The following is a 23,915-nucleotide window of genomic DNA, read 5'->3' on the forward strand; positions in this document are numbered from 1 at the left end:
ACTGTTTCTTATAAACAGAAAATCATTTCTTTGGGCCTCTAATAGAGTGTAAGTCCCATCCATCCTTTTTTCCCTTTTAAATTAATTCTTTTCAAACAACTGTTTTCATAACAGTCAACCAGTACTATAAAGTACTGGGCCTCTAATAGAGTGTAAGTCCCAACCCTCTCTTTTATTTTACAAATAATCAACTGTTTTCACAACAGTAATAATTTCAAATTGCAAATCTTTTTCAACTGTTTTCATAACAGTCAACCAGTACTATAAAGTACTGGGCCTCTAATAGAGTGTAAGTCCCAGCATCTTTTTCTTTTCATAGTTTGTTTTCAAAAAAACTGTATTTACAAAACCTTCTTTCTGTTTTCAAAACATTCTTCTGGTATTTGAAGGGCATTATTCTCGGTGAAACTCTTCAGATACCTATGTGACCTATGTCCATCTTCACTTCTTCTGTTTTCAAAAACCTTTAACTGTTTATAATAAATAATCAACTGTCATCAATCAACTGCTGGTAAGGCTTTGTACATACTCCTTCAAAGGCCTCCACTCCATCCAGGTTAGGCTTTACAAGCTTTCAATTTACAGTCTTTTATTTAAATTACTGTCAAATATATAACTATTTATATATTGTTTAGAACTACGTTTGAGTGTAAACCTTAGGACAGTTAAACTATATATATTATAGGAATATGGCCTAGGATTGAGAATGTCTTCCCGGTGAAGGCTCTTTCCTAATTAGAGATCTGTAGTTCAAACCCTCAAGATGAATTATTCCCGGTGAAACATCTTGAAAAAAACCTTAGAACCCAAACTAGGATACATCCACCCAAGAGGAATTATTCCTGGTGAAACCTCTTACCCATTTGCTTAGAGCCAAAATAAGTTCAAAAACCACATAGCTTTCTCTTGTGCTATAACAAGGTCCCTCAATGACCCTCGATTAGCCTCCTTTTGGGCTTTGTACAAAGACCCACAGGCTTCTTAAAAGCATTTCCAGCTTCCTCTTGAGCTTGTATACAAGGACCCATCAGGTTTCTTATAAACATAGGAACAAGTCTTTTGTTACCTTTTAGCCTATCCTGGTGAGTTTCTTCTATTCTTCAAACCAGACTTTAAACAAGCTAAGTTTGTCTCAATCTTATATTGAGTACACCTTTTGGAATGAGAGACATGGACAGTCTCTGTCACCCTTATCTTCATTAATTTCCTTAGCAGAGTATAGAATCCATAGTTATCTATCCTCAGTTAGTGTCAGCCTTCATCTCGGGCTTTAAAACTAGAAGTCTCGATTAGATAATATTTCTGCTATCATTCAAAATCCCTGGAAAGGGTTAGCCTAAAAAAAAACAGTCTTTTAATAGATAAATCCTCCAGCAGAGTAAAACTCCCCAAAGAGTCATCCTCAACCTTGGGCTTCATACAAGGCATGAAACAATAACTTCCCTAGTTAAGAGTCAGCCACAACCTTGGGCTTCATACAAGGCACAAAATAGAGTCTCCCTAAGAAGAGTCAGCCACAATTCCGGGCTTTGTACAGAACACCAAATAAAATCCATAAAATAAATACTCTCCAGCTAGAGTCAGCCTCAATTCTGGGCTTCGTACAGAACATAAAACTCTTTAGTTTAAATCCATCCCCAGTAGAGTCACCTCTCAGGGTCAATAAAAACAATAAATCAACCAAAAGCCTCAAGCTTGGGCCTCATTCAAGCCAGCTAAAAATCAAATCTTTCAAACAGTAGATAGACATAGCTCATCTTCATAGGTAGGTATTTTTCCTATCTCACTACAAACAAACAATCATTTCAAACAAACAATCATTTCAAACAAATCATCATTTCAAACATTCTCCCATTTAGGACTCGTGAAAGGCATGATCTGGCCACATCCCAGACTTGTACAACCTTTCCCTAATTTGGTTGAGAATCTTTCATTTAAGAGGCATGTTGGTTGTCATACTTGATCAACCAAGTAGGCTCCCTCTCTTAATGAAACATTTTAGCTTTTCTATCACTTTAAAAATGTTTGTAGTGGAATAGTAGAAATACCTCTCTGTAAAGATGATTTCATGTCTCTTTACTGTAAACAGAGATTTAATTCAAGCTTCAACCTTGAGCTTCAAGCAAGGCACCAAAAATCATTAAAATCCCTAATTAGTTCCCCGAACTACATTAAGCTCTGACTTCCATTAAGGATATGTAGGCATGAGGTTCACAAGGAATCTCAGCGAGCTAATCAAAAATACCAAAAATAGTCAGTTTGTCTATCTTCTTTTCAATTTAATTCAATTCTCTCTCCTAACACAAAGGAGAAACTTTCCCAATAACAAGCAACAAACACAATCACATTGACACAGAGAAGGTTCCCGTAGAGTACTACGGATATGTAGGGTGCTTAAACTCTTCCCTATGTATAACCGACCCCCCGGACTCCAGAATTTCTAGTCTAGGTGAATCCCCACACTTAGCAAACTCCTAGGGTTTATTTGATATCTTTTTCCCCTTTCCTACTCGTAGGATAATTAAAAAGTTCATGTCATATCGTAGGAAGAAATGAAATAAAATTCATCCCGCCCCGGGCGCTTCCTCCTTCCAAATTTCGCGTGAAGGGTCTAGCGTGCCGTCCTCCCAAGTGAAACGGAGAGGTAAAGAAAACAACAGCCACAGTATCATAATGCATAAAAAACAAATAAACATGAGTGAAACGAATGGATTACTTCAAGACAAACATTATCATTGCATTAGTATTAGCATTCAAGCACAAACAAGTTTCTACATGCAAACAGTGCATTGAAAAACAAGAAATATTACAAATGAACAAACAGTAAGAATACTAAAAAAAACTGAGAATGCTCTCGCCATCTGGGTTTGTGCTGAAGAAAACATCTTTCAAACTTCAGGGCTACCACTAATAGATCTTCATTCATGCTTTGGCAAGGGATTGTTTTGAACATTAGGGCCAATGTCTTGGAAAGACAAAATACCAGCACGAGTCAATCTTTGAACTTCAACCTTTGAGCCCAACAATCTTCTAAACTGTGCCTGGGAGCATCCTGATGAAAAGCGCAAGTAACATCAGCATTGTACCACCATGGAATCTTCTCTGGAATTGGAGGTGGTGACCTTGTCTGAACCAAATTCTTATGAATCAGAGCAGGGAAAATTTTTGTGTAGGTCACATGGATAGGATCAAAATTAGGCTTTCGTCTTGCTGGCTGTTGACTAGCCTGAGCCACATGAGTTGAATTCACAATGGGAGTCACTAACTCGACTTGTTGGGGTTGATGACTAGCTTTTCCCTTGGATCGACTATTCCATCCATGAGAAACAACATTAGCATCAAATTCATTCTTCTTCTGAAAATATGAACCATACTTATTCACAATGCTAGATGCACTGTCATTCTGAACCAAACGTCCTTCTCTTACAGCTTCTTCAAGTCTGACACCCATACCCACCATTTCAGTGAAGTCTTTAGGAGCACTTGCAATCATCCTCTCATAGTAAAATGGGACAAGAGTCTTCAGGAAAATCTTAGTCATCTCTTTCTCTTCCATCGGAGGAATTACTTGGGCGGCAACCTCACGCCATCTCTGAGCATATTCCTTGAAGGATTCCTTTTCTTTCTACATCATGGCTTGTAGTTGATCTCGATCAGGAGAAATGTCCACATTATACTTGTATTGCTTCACAAACGCCTCAACTAAATCATTAAAAGTGCGAATATGGGTGCTAAAAAGGCCCATATACCACTTAGAAGCAACTCCAGTCAAACTGTCTTGGAAATAATGGATCAACAGACGTTGATCATCAAAGTGGGTGGACATCTTCCTTACATACATCACCGGATGCGCCTGAGGACAGGAATTTCCCTTATACTTCTCGAATTCAAGCAACTTGAACTTAGCAAGTACTTTCACATTGGGAACAAGGCAGAGATCATGCACATTCTTTCCAAACAATTCTTTCCCACATAGAGCTTTCATCTCTTTCTGCATTTCTTCAAACTGATCTTGGAAACCATCCATTCTGTCGTGAATACCCAAACCTTCACTTGGCGCAGCATCATAAATGGGCTCGGGGACAAAAGGACCAGTATGAACAATAGGAGACGTGTTCACCATGACAGGAGTCTACGGACGAGTCATCTCAGGAACAGATAGATAACCTTCAGGCATACCCCAGAGATATCCATTAGGCATGCGTTGCAGAATAGCACCAACAGGAACAGCAGGAATTGTTGTAGCAGCGATTCCAAAAATCGCATTGGCCCGACCCTGAGCTTGGGTATTGGGAGGAGGAACTTGATTCTGATTTTGATTCTGAGTAGCCATCAATGTCTCAACCAGAGCAGTGAGACGCTCCACACCAGATCTCAAAGTAACAACCTCTTCACGTAGCTCACGATTCTCTTGTTCAAGACCTTGCATCTTCTTCTTGCAGTTAGCTCGAGTGTTATACCGGTGAGACAACTTGATTATGTATGAAGAACATTGAATAAGACCTCAGGAAATACTCTCGAAAGCAAGACCAAAATGCGGAATGATGCATGAAATGCAATGCAAATGGTTTGTTATTTTATTATTATTTGAGTTTCAAGGAACTTAAGATAATAACTTGTAAACACTCAAACATTGGACTAAAGTTTCGATTAAATTATCATCAAAATCAATCATCCATTTTGGTGGATTAGAGTTTTCACCCCATCAACACCCAAGATCCATTGAGTTTGATGAAACTTATGATGTTTACAAGGAAAGACCTCTAAGTTCCTTGAAAATCAAAAGAAAAAGAGTTTTCATGGATCCATGAATGCATGGTTTATGCATCAACCACAACCAAGAGCATGCAAGGACACATAATATCACACAATCCATGTTCAAAGGTTCGACGTCACGAGCATGGAGCCATGGGTCTACCCATCCCACAAGGCGTGTTCTAAGAAATTTTGTATCTGCCGATCGGGTTCTACAAAGGTTCCCAGAGTTTTCAATCTTCTATCGGATACTACCGGCACGCACAATTGCTCATGGGCGCCAATAATGTGCCTAAAAAGACCTCGTTTGAGCGTAGCATCGCATGAAAACAAGCTCAAATTGGTACTTGACCTTGTTTCTGCGCTACATCCTAAAAAGGCTTAGATGGGTTAAAAGGGTTCTAGGCCATCCAGCTTCTACGGATACTCACTATTGAAAGTAATAGCATTCTTACGATGGTTCGTAACAACATCTACTACCTTCCATGAGGCCTCCACTGATTGGGGTTCCACCATATGACGCTCATGGTAAGGATTGCTCCTGACATGCGACTATTGGTCTTACCACCTCCTATCCCAAGTTACTCAACAAAGTCCGGGTTAGAACTTTATCTCATCACAGAGGAACCATGGAGCACCAAAAAGAAAAAAGAAAAACAAACAAAGCACACAACAATATATACAAACAAAAACACACAGATAAACAAAAATAGGCTTAACACACTTAAAACTGGATCCCTAGTGAAGTTGCCATTTTTTTGTAGCGGGGAAATTCTGAGATCGAAGCCATAGGATTGGCTCGACTCAATATTTCGTTTGAAATCGCCATCACGCTTTATTGTTTCCAAAGGAAAAGGGAAAAGAACGTAAAACCCAAAGTTTAAAACAAGAAAGAGATCTCAGGTATGGGTGTTGATTATACAAGGGGAAGGTTTTAAGCACCCCTCATATTTGTGGTATTCCACAAGAACCTTTTTGAAAATCTGTGTCGTGTGTGCTAAAAAAGGGTTTGTTTTATTTTTAAAATAAGCTCGACAAAGTATTAAGCTTTGTGCCTACATACCTCCTAGGTGCAATGGAGAAGTCAGAGCTAATGTAGTTCCTCTTAAAAGGGAAAACATTTTAAAAACGAATAAACACTTTATCGTCGTCGGAGAGAAATACTCAGCCATTGATCTTGAGCATGAGAACAAATGAGTTCTTTGCATTGCAAATGAAAGAAGGGCTCCAACTCGGATAGAAATCAACGAGTATGCCACTAGCTCTCTCACGCGAAAAAGATCTCATTATATCAATCAATTTCAAAATCGTGGGGTATCGCCACTCGTTTCAACAATTAGTCGTGTCTAAACTTTTGAAGAAAAAGGCCACTAAGGGCAAAAAGATATTTTAAAGAAATATTTTAAAAGAGATTTTACAAACATAAGAAGGTTTTTGAAAATCTAAGAAGGGGAGGAGATGAAGAGGCTAACCTAGTGCGTAATATAAAAGCTAAGGAAAGAAACAGTCTAACCGAAAAGAAGCCAACACTTGAAATTAAGAGTCAAGGCAGATTTCCCATCCCTTGGAATATCAATACTAAACCAACACATCACTTGGGGATCCAGAGGAACTTATTATCTTAGCACCGCTTTGCATTAAGCACATTAAAATTATGACGAAAATTGGGCAGAGTAACGGCTGTTTTCGGGTGAAATCCTTATCTCAATGCCTTGGAATTAACCATCAAGGGCTTTCAAGGAAATACCTGCACACATAAACAGACAACAATCCAATGCTAGACAGACGGAACAACGACAGAGTAACAACAAAATTATAGGGTCCAGAGGTACTAAGTCCATAAGTCCGAATCTCCAAAATGCTCGGGATAGTAACCAATAGTCCGAAAGAGATCCTTATGTGTATTTTTTTTAGATTATTGTTGTTTATTAGTGTTTTAGCATAAAAGTAAAGTATGGTCCAAGTGGACCAAAAGAAAATAGCGGAAACATAAACAATACGTCCAAATGGACAAAGAGAAAATAACGGAATATAAACGTCCAAATGGACAAAGAGAAAATGGCGGAAACATAAACATGATGAAATGATAAAATAAAGCGATAAAGCGAGAAATATAAAGAGAAATATAATAACATGCGGAAATTAAAGTCAATTGTTAGATGTTAAAGATAACCATCTTGAAACTTGTCAAGTATGTTATCAAAGTTAGTAAGAAAGATCGATGGTTAGTGAAGGATGTTCTCGGATTTAAATTCAATGGAAATTTATCAGAAGCTTGATAAAATCATAGCGACTAATCGATAAACTTCCATAAGTCTTAAATCAATCGCATACAATTCTCTTCGATGTTTGATCTTTTTTGATTCGGGACACGAAATATTACGTTATGTTAAGAAGATCGCCAAGTGATTTATGTAGAAATCACCCTACAACGAGGCCGGTCAAAACATTATGTGCTAATGCATGCGAGAGAAGCGATATGTAGATCACTCTCCGAAAGCAATACCGCACGAAAAGGAAATAGGTAACGATCTAGTCTTTACCAAGAATCCATAGAATCCTCAAGGTGTTAAGACTTTCATCGATCAAAAGGAAAAAAGAGAAGGAGAAAAAGAATAAAATGCATAAAATAGAATCAACTCATACTATCATTAATATCATTCATCTAATATTATGGATTTGGTCATTTCAAACCTATCAACATCCTAGATCCAATGATATTAATGAAGTGGAGGAAGAAGGAAGCCAAAACAAGCATAAAAAAGCAAAAAAACACATTCTGTCCTAGGGGAAATCGATTTACCTATGGAGGAAATCGATTTCCTGAGTGCAGGTTTTCTAATCTGGCGCAAAAAACAGAAAGGAAATCGATTTTCCTCTGGAGGAAATCGATTTCCTACGCACAGTTTTCAAAAAAACAGCATTATGAAGCATGAAACTTGATTTAAACAAACATACAAACACCTTATGATCACATATCAATTGGAGCAAGAAATTTCCATCAATTCACCATCAAATAGGACCAATGTAGCATCAAAGATGCATCAAACACAAGCACAAAAGAATCGCATTATGATAGATGAAAAAGGATGAAGAAAATTACCAAATCTTGAACAAAACTTAGATCTACTTCAAGAATCTCTCAACAATTGAATAAAAAAGAGTGAAATGGATGGTGGTTTAGCTCAAATTTTGTAAGGTTCAAGATGTGATTCACAAACTTTATGAAAGAATAAGAGCTTTGGTGAATTTGGTAGGGATGAAGAGAGAAATTGCAAGGGTTTTGTTGGCTTTCCAAGCTTGTCAAATGAGATAGTAGAGACCTCTATTTATAGGATGGGAGCAAGAGTAGTGGCAATTTGGTCTTTTAGCATTTTGGTAATTAACTTGTGTTTAATTGGTGTTTAAATGGTAAAATGAGGTTAAAATGGGATTAATGAAGGTAATTAATTTTGATGAGGTGGAAAATTGGTAAAATGACAAAAAATGATCCAAGAAAATTGGTGCCAAAATGATGTCATGCTTCCCTCCTTATTTTTTTTGAATTTCGCCCCAAGGAAATCGATTTCCCTCATAGGTAAATCGATTTCCATAGTGAAATTTTCAAAAATCCATTTTCTTGCACTGCTTTGATTTTTGCCCGATCTTTTACCTGTAAAATATGAACAAAAGAGACAAAATACATATTTTTTATTTTGGTTAGTATAAAACAAATAAAAAGCTATAAATGCTCGATGATTCCCCTCAGAGATAATCACAATATCAAGAATGGAACTTCAACATGCTGCTCTTGATTGATGATTAAAAATGCAATCAATGTATGATCTTAGGGTCAAAAATTGGGGTATGACAGAAAACTCCTGGTATTGGTCAATCGTCACGACTTGTGATTGGTCAAACTTCAAACCCAGTTTTTCGTGCTCCTATCATGACTGAATCACAGCCCATTGTGCATACTGTTGCTCAGCATGCTTATGAGAATCCTCTATTTGAATACCAAGCTGCCAATTCCCAGAATGGAAGTCAAGGGGATGCTGGAGATATTGAAGATGTCAAAGAACAATATCAGACTTTGGAAAAACGTTTGAGAGACATGGAAGGCAATAATTACTTTGGGGTTGCTGCTGAGAATATGTGTTTGGTTTCTGATGTCGTCATGCCTGCAAAATTCAAGACTCCTGAATTTGAGAAATAAAAAGGAAACACCTGTCCAAAAAGCCATTTGATCATGTACTATCGCAAAATGGCTGCTTATACTCAAAATGACAAACTGCTCATACATTGTTTTCAAGATAGTTTGAGTGGATTTTCACTGAAATGGTATATGGGACTCGAGAGGAGTCGTATTCATTGTTTCCAAGACCTAACTTATGCTTTCATGAAGCAATATAAGTATAATTTGGATTTGGCACCTGATCGTCGACAACTACAAAGCATGTCCCAGAAAGAGAAAGAGTCTTTCAAGGAATACACTCAACGCTAGAGAGAGCTTGCTTCTCAAGTAGAGCCACCTTTAGTTGAAAAGGAACTAACAAGCATGTTTATGGATACTCTCTCACCTTTCTTCTGGGAGAAGATGATCGGCAGTGTTGTCATACCCCAATTTTTGACCTAAGATACCACCTCATATCATTTGCATATGCATCATTTGCATCTCTAACAAATTACATAGTTTGTGTTTGCTACTTGTGACTTAGCAGGATTTAAACAAGAAATCATTCATCAGTACAAGCAACACTCAATTAGGGTTTTGTTCTCCCTTCATCTCAAATGAATCATCTTCATCAACAATCAACATTTGGTCCTCAGAGATTCATTTCAACAAGCTCAAAGACTCTGAACCAACCAGATCAGGGTTTTGACTGAAGATAGTATACTCCTGACTTTTGCTCAGGATTTGACCTAATGACTTGGGACATGACCTCAAGACCCCAAGTGCATCATTTTGACCTAATCCATTGGCTCAGAACATCTCCTATACAAAGATTGATCAGACAAATCCTCAGATCAGGGTTTTTGAACTATCAGGGACTGAAATCAGGGATCACATTTGGGAAACCCTAAAAATCCCCAGGAAGTCAATCAAAGGTTTCAATCATCTTCAAATAATCCCTATGACAATATACAATGGAAATTATGTCTCAATTCAAGATCTACAGTCATCAATTTCATCTGGTCGACAATTAGGGTTTTTGACCTAATTCACTGAACAATTGACCTTTTTAATCAGGACATGGTGCCACAACTCAAACCATGGCTCAATATCCTCTAATGCTTCAATGTGGTCCATTCATACCATTCATTTGATGAGGATAGCCTGTTTCATTTGAAATTTCCAGAAACGCGATTCGTCTGAAAAAGTCAACTGTACAAGATCACCATTGACTTTTGGAGAATTTTGGTCAACCATGACTTTTGAAGTTTTGAATCATCAATATATGATATATGAAGTCATTTGATCAAGAAAAATCAAGAAAATCAATCAAGAATCAAAAAGTCAAAAGTTTGACTTTTCATACTTAGAAAAATTTCTAAGTGTTTTTCATGGTTTTTTCCAAACTTTGGAAGGGAATTTCTCAAAATTTCACCTACAAACTGAAAAAAACTTCCAACATGAAAGTTGTAGATTTTGATCCAATGAACAACTTTGTCACATATAATTTTTTTCCAAAAGATCAACCATTTAAGAGATATGGAGCTTCAAAGTTGGTATCTTTTGAAAATTTCACTTAAAACCTCATTTTCTTCAAAGTTCATGGATCTTTTTCACCCACTTCCTTAAAGATCTTGAAGAAACTTTCAACTAGGGTTTTGAAGTGTGTAATATGAGCTTTCCAAAATGTCCAAGAGCATGAAAAAATTTGAAGTGTAGCTATGGTTTTGAATTTTGACATTAGTGAACTTTTCACTTGAAATTTCATGCCATTTTCACTAAGTTATGAGCCAATTTGCCAAATGATCCAAATAATGATGCATAGAGGCAATAATTGGAGATATTTTTCTGATTTGAGATCAGAATGGAAGAGGATAAGAAGCTTGAGTTTTAACCATGGTTTGGTCACTTTAACCATTTTGCATTAAATGTAAAAGATTCCTTTTTATCTCTTAAGCCAAATCACCAATTCTTGATCAACTTGCAAAGGTCTGAGTTCAGAACTCTTGGCCTATAAATAGAGGTGCAAATCACTCTTCAATTCACACCAAAACCTCACAATTATAGGTTTTCTCTCTTCTTTCTTGAATTGCAAGTTTCTTAAGTTTCAAAGAGGTAAAATGCTCAACCTCTAAACCTTTGAAGTTCTGAGCAAAATGATGCTTCCCACAACTCACAAACATCATTTGGAAGTTGTTTGATCCATCCATACACCCCAAAAACACCAAGAACTCAAAATCACTACCTCACTTCTCAAATATGCATAACATAAGACTTATCATGCCAATTTTCATTCAGGCTCAATTCTGTCCAAACTATCACTTCTAACATCATCCATATATCACATATGAACTATCCAATCCATCACATATAGCCAATAACCTCAGAATCATCAAATTCGATTCACTCTTGAAGCTTATGCAGATCGGGTACCATGACCATGCCCAGATGAATTCAGATGGTTCCAAGCATCCAGACACCTTCCATAAGGTCCATTGAAGCTATCCAGATCATCAAACAACTTCTGTAACACCTCTACTGAAGAATTCGATTTCCAGTTGTGCCGTTTTTAAGGTAAGTGTTCATGAACTTCAAACTCTATTCTCCATGCATCATAAATGAAATATTGATATACCATCTTGTTTCTGCACCTATGAGGATCATTAACCCTCAATCAATTGCATCATATCATGATCATACACGATTTTACATTGAATTTCAGTTCTAGGGTTCTTCATGTTCATGCGAAAATTGACCCCCTTAGAGTGAAAATAAATGAATTATGAGGGCACCATCATGTTCCTCGTGAAAAACCGAGTGAGATAGACCCTTCACTTGATCAAAACAATTCAGTTTCAAAGATTTTCAAAAATCAGTTGAAGGTGTGTTCTTGGCGCCATTTTTGATTCAGAAAATTCAAATCCAAGTTTTAAAATATATTCAGTTTGATGCGTGTTATTAACAAGCCACAAGCGTGGCGCAGTTGGTCCATGTTTTGGTTGGTGAGAGTGAGGGCGTGGGTTCAAGCCTTAGTGAAGACAAAGTCCAATTTTTTATCACTTTTTTTTCATTTTTTCTTCACAACTTCATCATTTAATTTAACCATTCAAATCAACTTATTTTTTCTTCATTTTTTACACACCTTTTATTTAATATACATATTTTGACAATATCAAAGAAAATCACAAAAAAAGATTTATTTAATATGTTTTTAATTAGGTTTAAAATGATGTATTTTTAAATGTTTTTAAATACTTTAAATATTATTTTTCATTTAATTTTTAACCTAATCACTTGTAAATATTTTTTGTGATCAAACCCTAATCATTTAGGTCTTAATTGAGTATTAAAACTTGTTTTAACTTAATTAAGTTGTTTTCTTTCAAAATTCAAATCGTTTTAAGACGAGCGATCGCGATTCTTGTTCAAAACGATAAACCATTTCTTTTTAACCGTTGATTAAATCTTTTTGATTGATCAATTGATTTTCAAAACGAAGTGGGGCCTCTCGAATATTAGAGAGTGTAAGTCCCATTTCTTTTCCTTTTGTACAGTTTTTTTCAAAACAATAAAACTTCTTCAAAATAAAATCTTTTCAAACAATTTTCAAATCATTTTCAAAACAACAAAACTTCAAAGAAACTTCAAAACTTTTCAATATACCACGGGCCTCCATGTAGGTATAAGTCCCAAGCCCCTTTTGTACATACCCATTCCTGTACATGAAATTAGGTATTTCATTGTACACATACATTTTTGTACATATCTCAATCTGTTTTTTTTAACTTTGAATAACAAACCAAAATGAAGGTTTTCTTTAAATCTTCCCAAAAATACCATGGGCCTCCATGTAGGTATAAGTCCCAAGCCCCTTTGTAAATACCTGTTTACATAGCTTTGAATAAATTCAAGTGGACTTCTCCTCGAGTATAAGTCCCGAGCCCCCGTGTATACAAATGGATCATGCTTACAGGTATATTTCCTTCATAAACTCCATTATATACACACACCTTGTCATATATATATATATATATAATTGTTCATACCTGTTCATGTTTGTTCATACTTGTTCATGTTTGTTCATATGTGTGATATGTGTGCTTGTTCAACTTAGTATAACACTAGGTTCCCCATAGCCTCCTATTGGGCTTTGTGCAAAGAATCTCCACTAGTTTAGGTTAGGACATAGAGTATGGTTTCCCGGTGAAATCGCTCTAAGAGCTCAAACCAACTATACCATGCCTCCCCTTGGGCTTTGTACAAACGAGTGACCCTCCCATAGCCTCCTCTTGGGCTTACAATGCAAGGACCCTGGATTGTCCCTCCCATAGCCTCCTCTTGGGCTTACAATGCAAGGACCCTCGGATAGCCTCCTCTTGGGCTTCGTACAAGGACCCACGGGCTTCTTATAAGCATCCCCAATATCCAAATCAAATACCCTAGGAGATTAGACATTTTTCATCTCTATGATAGGAGTATCTCTTCTATATCATCACAAACAATCAATCAATCAAACTTTTTTTGCCACAAGTCTGGCTAATCAATTTAACTCTTTTTTGCCACAAGGCTGGCTAATCAATCAAACTGTTTTACCACCGTACTGGATGATTAATCAAAGTTTTTGTCACAAGGCTGACTTCATTGAAACTTTTGCCACAAGGCTGGCTGATTAATCAAAACTTTTTGTCACAAGGCTGACTTCATTGAAAGTTTTTGCCACAAGGCTGGTTAAACAAACAAAAACATCTTTATCATTCTAAGCGCCATAAGTGGCATGGCCCAGGGCTTATAATGAAAAGATTTTCAAACAAAAACAAACAGATGTATGTGATGATATAGATTAGATACATCGAACATTTAGATGACATTTGTCTCTTTTCCTTTGCTTCCACTAGCATAAGTGGGAACTACGATTGCTCTGACTTTCTCAACATCCCTTTGAGAATACGTAGGCACAAGGTCGATCCTTGGCGAGCAAAACAAAACACAAAAAAAAACATTCAAACCTTAGCACCCGTAGACCCCGAGCTACAGATGCTCTGATTCCCTCTAAGGGATATGTATGCAGAGGATCGCGATGATCTTTGCGAGCATAATCAAACAAACACCTTAGGTCCCACCTATTTCACAACAGAACCTCCACCATAACATAGAATGAAAAACAATAAAGAATCCTATAGAGTACTATAGATACGTTGGGTGCTAATACCTTCCCTTCGTATAACCAACCCTCTTACCCAAGATCTCCCCCCACTTTTTAGGTTATTGCAGCTTTTTTCCTTTTCCTCCTTTGGAAATAATAAAAAGTTTGGTCGAAACAAAGAAAAATCATTTTTTATGAGCACTCGAGCCCAAAGAAGGCACCAGGTGTCTCATCCCACAAAAAAGAGGAACAAAACGATTTTTCGCCCGCGACAAGTGTATCTTCCAACTTCACAAACTTAGTAACCATTCGTCAGAGACTTGAAGAAGGAATCAAGAATGGGAAAGTTACTCATGTCGTTGAATCCTTTAGTGGGGCAAAGAAGCCTTACGGAAACTTCCAGAAGAAAAATGAGATGAATGCTGTGTCAGAAGACAGAAGATCTCGTCATAGACCTCATAATGGTGATCAACCTTATGTGGCTGTTGTTGCTCCTGTGCGAGTTCAAGCTCTTCGACCTCAGGCTGCTAACCAAAATCAAATTCGTGATAGGGTTGACTTTGACCCCATCCCTATGACATATACTGAATTGTATCCTGCATTGGTTCATAAAGGATTGATCACAACAAGAGCTATGCCTCCTCCTCGGAATCCTCTTCCAGATGGTTTTAGGTCTGATCTTCATTGTCCTTTCCATCAAGGGGCAGCGGGCCATGATTTAGAAAGATGTTTCCCTTTGAAGGCCAGAGTTCAAGAGTTGGTTAGATCAAAGATGCTATCTTTTAAGAATGTTGGTCCCAATGTTGTCAATAATCCTTTGCCGAATCAGAATGGCTGAAAACGGGTCAAAGACAATTATCTCCCTAAAGTTGGTGTATCAAGACAGGACAACTCATCCTCGTCACTGATTAGTCACTAGGCCATGTTTCCCTACTGTTTGCATTTCCTCAGTTGTATTGTTTGCTTTTAAACTTTGTTTATTCCTGAATGTTAATTTTAATGAAATGAGCATCATATGTTTGATTTCATTTTCATCTACTATGTCTATGTTTATACTTCTATTACAAAACTTTTCTCCTATTTTGCATTCTCTATCAAACTTGTGTTTTATGCAAAGATTGGGGGGAGGTTGATGACAACGAAATACCCAGGTTGTTGAACTGTATGCTTTCAAATAAAACTTTGCTGACGATGTACAGGCATTGTTTCAATTCCCAAACACTGGAGAAATAAGGAAGTTAATCCCTCGTCAACCCCTTTGAGCCTGGAAGTTGGTGTTTCTTTCTGTACGAAATAACCCATATTTTAACTCGGGGCAGTGTAGTTCCCAATTAATTTGGTTGTGCATTCTATTTTAAGAGAATCATTCAATACACCTTCCAAAAAGTGTTTTAATCACAAGCTTTCCTCCGCATACATCAAAGAAATGTTGGAGACGCCAAGCAAAAGTCGATGATGGTTCATTATAATCATTAAGCAAGGTAGTCACTATATTTCAAATAAAAGTATCAAAAAAGAAAATCAAAGAAAATCCTGCTAAGTCAAAATCAAAAAATGATTTAGGAAAAAATTAAGGCATCCCGCGAACTGTGAGTTCAAAAATAAACAGTTCAGGCAAAAGTTAGGGATATAAAAAAAAAAGAAAAAAAGAGAGAAGTCAATAAATTCTTGAACAAAAAAATGTTGTGACTATCAAAAGGAAGAAGTGACTGCCATCTCTAAATTTTCTTGGCTTGTGAACTATCATCATTACAACAGGTAAAATTCCAGAAGTCTCTTGGAACCTGAATGCATATTTTGAATTAACTAAGTTTAGGACTGAAGATCATCACGAAGATGGGGTGGGTTACAAAAAATTTGAGCCTTATACCTTTTATTTTTTTTTAAACCGTGAACCTGACCATGTTACAACCTTCAAAAGCCCTAATTGAAGCAAAGTTTATTTTGAAAGCATACTACAACAAGGTTGCGTAAGCTGACTCCCAAAAGATTTACCAATCATTTATGTTAATACCATATCTTTGCTTTATCTTATACGTTGATTGTCTTAACCTTTATGTTATGACCAGTGATTCCATTTGCTTTACAAATATATAACATCATTCTAAAAGTGACTTTGATTTCAAAAATATGTTTTGAGCATTGCATTAAAATTACCATTCTTGAATGAACATTTTATTTGCAAGTAATCACTCATCTTCTAGGAAGTTCAAACAGTCGAGAAACTTGATCGGTGATCCTGTCAGGGGCACATTACTTCAAGATCCTGTTGTTCAGATGTTTAATCAAGATTTGTTGATCAGAATATCCTCTGCAAGATGTATACTGTTGCAAGTCTTCCTAACATTCATTTCAAGAGTTGAGTCCGTGATCAGTTCATCCCCAACATAGTTCAACTGAATCCATGATCAGTTAACTTGCAACAATTATTCAATCAGGGGCAATCTTCTTCAGAAATCCCCAAGCACAGTTTATCAGTCCTTCTCAAAGGATCATTTGTTTGATACATTTATCAGTGTGACAAGAAGTTTGTTCAAGCATCTTCTTCCCAAGCAGAGTTGGTAGAATTTCCGTGTTGAGGAATCAAAGCTCCAATATTTCCTCACAAAAGAGTAAATCCCAGTTGTCATAAATAACTACATTGCATTGAGCATTCATCATGCATAGAAAAAAATTCAACATCATGCATAGAAACAAATTCATGCTCATTTATATTTTTCCAAGTCTTGTTGTTATCAACATCTTACCTTGAGATCAAAGTCCAACTTACTTGGCATTGACCTTTAATATTATTCAATCACACTTTATTCTTGATTGATCCTTATTTATATTCGATCATGTTTTACTCTCGATGTTGTTTGATCGTGCTTTATTCTCGGTTGGTGTCTCAATCATGTTTTACTCTCGATTGTCTTCGATATTGTCCAATCATGTTTTACTCTTGATTGTCTTTGATGATGTTCAATCATGTTTTAGTCTTGATTGCCTATGATACTATTCAATCATGTTTTAGTCTTGATTGCCTATGATGTTATCCAATCATGGTTTACTCTTGATTGCTTTTGATACTATTCAATCATGTTTTAGTCTTGATTGCCTATGATGATGTTCAATCATGTTTTACTCTTGAATGCCTCTGTCAATTTATATTCCTTTCCAAATTCATTCATGTTTTACTCTTGAATTATTTCTGATGTGGGTTCCAGAGATTTTTCTTTCTGAACGTCTCTGTTGATTTCCTGTCCAGAGTTCCTTTCACGTTTTACTCTTGAAAGCTTCTGTCGACTATTTCTTTCTTTTGTGAAGTCCAATTCTATTCCTGGATGACGCATACCTTTTCCCAGTGGAGCCTGTTCACTTCTCCCTAGTGGTGTCATGTTTCCATCTCGTGGAAATCATATGCATTCATAATCATAAGCATTACATGGCATCTTAGGGCCAAAAATTGTGTATTTTATATTCAAGTCTCTTTCATCACGTCGAAACGAAGATTTACAATCATCGTGTCTTCGAATAGAAGAAACTTAAATAGGGGCATCTGTCATACCCCAATTTTTGACCTCTGAGATCCCATCATTTTCTAAGTGTTATGATCATTGTCATTATCATTTATCATCATGCATATTTTTATTTACTAACAAAAAATAAAAAGAAAAAAAAGTTTGTTGCTTGTGAGTTAAAAAACAGGAGAATGATCAAGAGAAAGCTGAAGAAATTATGGTTTTGAGGCCCACAAGAGGTTCAATATTCTCTCAAGATTCAAAGGTTCCTTCAATCAATATTCAAGTCCAAAGATGGCTCAGTTTAAGGCAGACAACTCTCAAGATCGCCCGAAGCGCCAAATTAGGGTTTTGACCTAATTTCACCAGAGGATTGATTTTTTATCATGAGATGATTCCAAGACTCAAAATATGATTCAAAGGCCTTCAAATCAACACTATAGCCCATTCATATCATTCAACGGAGGAGAAGACCTTGATTCATTGAAAGATCGCAAAACTGCAATTCATCTGAAAAAAGTCAACTACAGTCAAAAATCAATATTTTTGGTCAACATCAATCATTTGAAGTAATATTTATCATTTGATCAAGGATTGATCATAATTCATCAAGAAAAGTTCAGAAATCAACAAAACTCAAAATTGCAAAATTAGGGTTTTTGACCTAAAAGTCAACTGAACTTTGACCAGCCATAAATCTCTCTTGATTCATCAAAAAAATTCCAACCAAGTCTCATTCTCAAGGAAATTCAATTCTCTACAACTTTGATGTTGGGCCCAAGATCAAGAAATGCTTCCGCATAAGAGATATAAGCCAAAACATTACAGGTTATTTTGTAAGTCAACAAAAAGCAGTTTTTTGTCAAAGCCCATATCATCAAGATAACTTCTCCAAATGCAAAAAAGCTTCCAAAGTGGCTTGTATAGGACATCTTGGGCTTTCCAAAAAGTACAAGAATACCTTCATAGGATCAAAATTTAGGGAGATGTGCCTTGATGAAGTTGACCTTTTTTTGGAAAATGCATGAAACAAGTAATGACCAAAACTTGATTCTTTTTCAAAAAGGCCAATTCTTTTGTGATTCAATCTTAATTCTCATATGTTTAAAGGAATTCAAGTCCTATCCATGGTTTATGACATTTTTATTCCATTTTTAATTGAATTTTATTCATTTAAAGTTTAATTAAAATGGGATAATTCAAAGATATTATCCAAGATGCTCGTGTGATGCAAGCAATGACCTATTCAAAGCATCTAAGATAAGATTGCAAGATTGGAGAGAATAACACTTGAGTGCTTAAACCATGGTTAAGCTTTTAACCTATCATAATGGGAATATTCCATATTTTTTCCACAAAATCAATCATGACAATTCCAACTTGCAAGGCTTCCATATCAAATCATTTGCCTATAAATAGAGCTTCATTTTCATTCAAAAGGAGCACAACAACAACCACAAAGCCATAGCTTAAGAATTTTATATTTTCCAAAAGTTTCAATAAACTTGTAAATATCAAGGCTCATTCAAATAGCCACTTTCAATCAATTTCAATCACTCTATTCCACTCTTGGGACATCATAAAGTAAGCATTATGTAGCCTATAATATGTAGTAGTGTTAGGAGTTCATGAATCAAAAACTCCATATTTATGCATATTTCAAATTTTATCATATTTTTATTATTGTTAAAAAAATATATTTTAATTTCAGTTTTAAGTTGATACAATGTTTATTTAATTTTTAACATAAAAATATTTTATTTTTATTCATAATTAATTTATTTTGCTTAATTAATTAGTAATTATATAAATATTGCTTTTTAAATATTTTTATCCAATAAAAAAACTCCCAAAATATTTTCCTTTTAGATTTAGGTTTATATTTTTATAATCTAATTTTTGACATAAAAAAATATTTTTCTTGTTAAGTCACAAAAAAATGAATTAGGTTTAATTTGTTTTTTATTTATTTTTGTATATTATTTGATTTTTTTCTTATCTTTTTCTTTGTCCCGAATCGGAATAAAAGATCAAATATGGCAGAGATTGTATGCAATTGATTTAAGACTTTTGGAAATTTATCGTGTAGTCGCTACGATTCTATCAAGCTTCTGATAAATTTTCATTAACTTTAAATCCGAGATCATCATTCACTCACCATCGATCTTCACTAACGTCGTGGATATACTTGACTAGCTTCAAGATGATTCCCGTGCTAACATATTAACAATTGACTTTAATTTCCGCATTTTATTATATTGTTCTTTATATTTCTTGTTTTATGCTTTATTTTATCATTCATCATATTTATGTTTCTGCTATTTTCTCTTTGTCCATTTGGACGTATTATTTATGTTTATGTTATTTTCTCTTTGTCCATTTGGACGTATTATTTATGTTTCTGTCATTTTCTCTTTGTCCATTTGGACGTATAATTTATGTTTATGTTATTTTCTCTTTGTCCATTTGGACATATTATTTATGTTTCCGTTATTTTCTCTTTGGCCATTTGGACATATTATTTATGTTTCCGCTATTTTCTCTTTGTCCATTTGGACATATTATTTATGTTTCCGCTATTTTCTCTTTGTCCATTTGGACGCATTGTTTATGTTTCCGCCATCTTCCTTTTGTCCACTAGGACCATATTTTTTACCTTTGAGCTAAAACATTAATAATCAAGATAAAATTAAAAAAAAACACTTTACACACTTGCACCTCTAGGGTTTCCCCTCTTATTTCCTTTTTTTAATCATACCATCATTTAAGAAAACTATTAAACGCATGGGAAAGATCTTATAAATTGAGAGTAGGTAACTCCTAATTGCCTGCTCAAACACTTTCATTTTCAAACAACGTATTTTCAAAACTTCTCATATATTTTCAAAACATTCATCTGGTATTTGAAGGGCATTATTCCCGGTGAAACTCTTCAAAGACCTATGTGACCTAGTGTCCATCTTCACTTCTTCTATTTTCAAATCAATAAGCATTTAAACAAAAGTGAGCTAAGAAATTAAGAGCCCATGGATAACCATGGATACAAAGGATGCTTAAAACCTTCCCTTTGTATAACCAACCCCCCGAACCCAAAATCTGTCAAAAGGTCTTTCCTGTTCTTTTATGCCTTTCCTAAATATTGGATAAAATAAAAGTCGGTGGCGACTCTTGCAAAACAAAAAATTCCGCAACCAAACATTTTTTGCTCTGCGGAAATAAAATAATAATAAAAACGAGATAAGAGTCAGTTCGCAAAAAAACTGTTACACTTACACTAGTAAAATCTCTTTCGTGTTTGAGCGGGGACTGGAGTACTCTCGGACTGTGAGGGGAATCAGGATATATCGCCGTGTCATTTATTTTTCTGCACCTTACATATTTCATAACATCATCATTAACCAGAAAAATAATACCATCATCCTCAAACACCGATAAAATTTTAAAGTACCTCATTCACCCCCCTCTTAGGGTCACTTCCTACTTACTATTGACATCAAAGCAGGTTATAGGTAACTTGTTCCTAAAAGATCCAGATGGCTTCCGCAAATCAAAATCCGATTTTTAGAGATGGTGCAATATCGGGACGAGTCGTACAATCAACCATATGGCCACCAGATCAACCATATGAGCTCCCTAGAATCCGGTTACTATTTTAGGACAGGTTGAACCAACAAAACTTCAGTGGGGAGGGTACTTACCTGTGGACTTCATACAAGCCTTTAAACCAAAGGACTCTTATGTGACTTGTTTGTTATCTAACCATTTGGTTTCCTTGCAGGTTTTGTTCGTAGGACTTATTGGTCCCTACTACCTTATGCTTTTACATAACATGTTGACTAACCTTTTTCAAGGATCTTAGGGATTTATGGCGCATAATTCCCAAGTACTGTTATGGAAGGACTATCAAGAGCCTAAGTTTCTATTAAGGGGCAGGAGGATTTATTTTCCTCTAACCAGATGCCTTCAAACTCAAAGGTACAGGTCCTATCAAGGGGCAAGAGGATTTATTTTCCTTTAGCCATATGCCTTTAAACTCAAAAGTACCGTATCCTGAATCAGAGGCTATGACCCACTGGACATGGTGAGCTTGATTCTTATAGAAGGACGTTCGAAGACGAAATTCAAAGGTCTTTAGACAAAGCTGCAACCAAGTTCAGTTCTAATGTTGCGAACTAGACAACGAGTTTCTAATCTTCTTCCTCAAATCCCTAAAGCTGGATACTTACAACTCCTGCGTGGCTTCGTCGGTATCTTCCCCTAGGAGTAATCTGCAGTTTCAGATACGAATGTTTGGATTGTTCTCTACTCTGCGGCACTTGGTCAATCGATCGATGATTGTCAGCCATTTCGAAACAAGGTTCAAAACCTGATTAATCCAAAGGCTATCATCATTCAAACCTGATGGCCAAGATTTGAATTTCTCCTTTGATTCAATGGATCTTTTGAAGCAATAAGTCCATACAGAGAAAATCTCTTCAACATTGGCAATTCGTAATTCCTCATGCATGTTCATGCATGATCTTGCTTGTTTTTGTTCAATACTGTTTATAGGCAATACTTGTTTGTTTTCGAATTATAATAGTGATTCATTGGATATGTTTGTCTTGAAAAAATTCATTCGCTCTCGCTCTAACATATTTTTCTTTGCTGGTGATACCAAACTCTCGGTGCTAAAGCGTGGTAACTCCAAAGGGATAATGACGAACATATAATATCCATAACCTCAAATGGTGTGATTTCAAGTAAAACCCTGTTGATGATGTACAAGCATTGTTTCAATTCCCAAACAGTGGAGATATAAGGATGATAAACCCTCGTTAACCCCTTTGAGCCTTGAAGTAGGAGTTTATTTTCTATACGAAAAAACCCTCGCATTTAACCCAGGGGCAGGGTAGTGTTCAGTTAACCTGGTTGAGCATTCAAAATTTATCAGGAGCACGCATCTAAGGATACAACAATGGTTATCCTTCAAAAGGTTGAGGAAAGTCAATACCACAATGGTTATCCCTCGTCAACCAAGAAATGAGACAATCACAATCTTTCCAACAAATCGAAGGCCTCAGGATCATACGATTGGTTCAAAAAAGAAAAGAATGAATAAAAAAAGATAGAAAAGAAAGCCCTCTAAGTCAAAAAACTTGAAAACAAATGACTTAGGAAAAATTTAGGGCATCCCGCTGGACTGCAAACTAGAAATTCGAAAAAAATTTGTCCAGGCAAAAGTTAAGGAAAAATGAAAAACCTAAAAAGAAAGGATTGGGAAACAAAAAGATCCTTAACAAAAGAACAAAGATCGTGTGATCAGACACCAAGAATAAAAGGTAAGTGACTGACATGTCCAAACACCTCATCGATTCCTCAATCGTCTCAAACTCCTCTTGAAGGATGAATGCTCGCATCGAGTTAACTAAACTTAGGTTGGAGAACATCACGAAGGGGGTGGGCACCAATAAAATTTGAGCCTAAAATTCCTTTTTTCTAAAATACCCATGAACTTGGCCACGTTACAACCTTCAAAAGTCCTAATTGAAGCATGGTTAATTCAAAAGCATACTGTAACGAGAAATACGGTAAACTGACTCCTAGAAGTTTAGCTAAAAGCTTGACTTGGTATCACACCACCCTTCACTAAATATCGATGCTTTGACATCCATTCAAAAATTTCTTCTTTAAACTTCAAGACAAACATGAACTTTGCATTAGAATTAAATTTCTCATACTAAACATTATTTGCATATGAACAAGTACTTGACACTAGGAAAACAACAACTCCAACAACGCTTGCACTGTTGCCAACAACCGCCTACTGAATCGATCATCTCACAGCTGAAACATAACCGAGAAGCGAAGCTTCTCCCCCACTTGTTTCAATCCAACACCTGCAACAAACAAACAAGTACCAACAGTGATTCACTCACATGTCGTGTACCAAGGGATAAAACGCCGACAGTATACAACTGTCGCGCAACTCACTGACTCGACAATTGGCCGGACGGACCGACCTGCTCTGATACCACTATTGTAACACCCTTCTAAACCCCACGGAAATTAATAATTAATTCAGAGTAAAACATGAAAACAAGGGTGCCACAATTCCAATTAAAACAAATTTATCATAAATTCCATTGTCATGCTTTCACTAAGGAACAATTCATCATAACTCATAGACATCTCATGTTAACACAACGGAAAATTCATCATACGGATAAGCATAACATCATCTATGCAATATCCCATAGAATTTAATATAATAACAACACGATAGAGTATCATCATAAACTCTAAGCTAACGTTCCCCCAGTGTTACAATATCAGAGCATGACACCTGACGCTACACTAATACACTGACTTATGAGCTAATCCT

Source organism: Vicia villosa, unplaced genomic scaffold (genome assembly GCF_029867415.1).
Source record: "Vicia villosa cultivar HV-30 ecotype Madison, WI unplaced genomic scaffold, Vvil1.0 ctg.000098F_1_1, whole genome shotgun sequence".
NCBI lineage: Eukaryota > Viridiplantae > Streptophyta > Magnoliopsida > Fabales > Fabaceae > Vicia > Vicia villosa.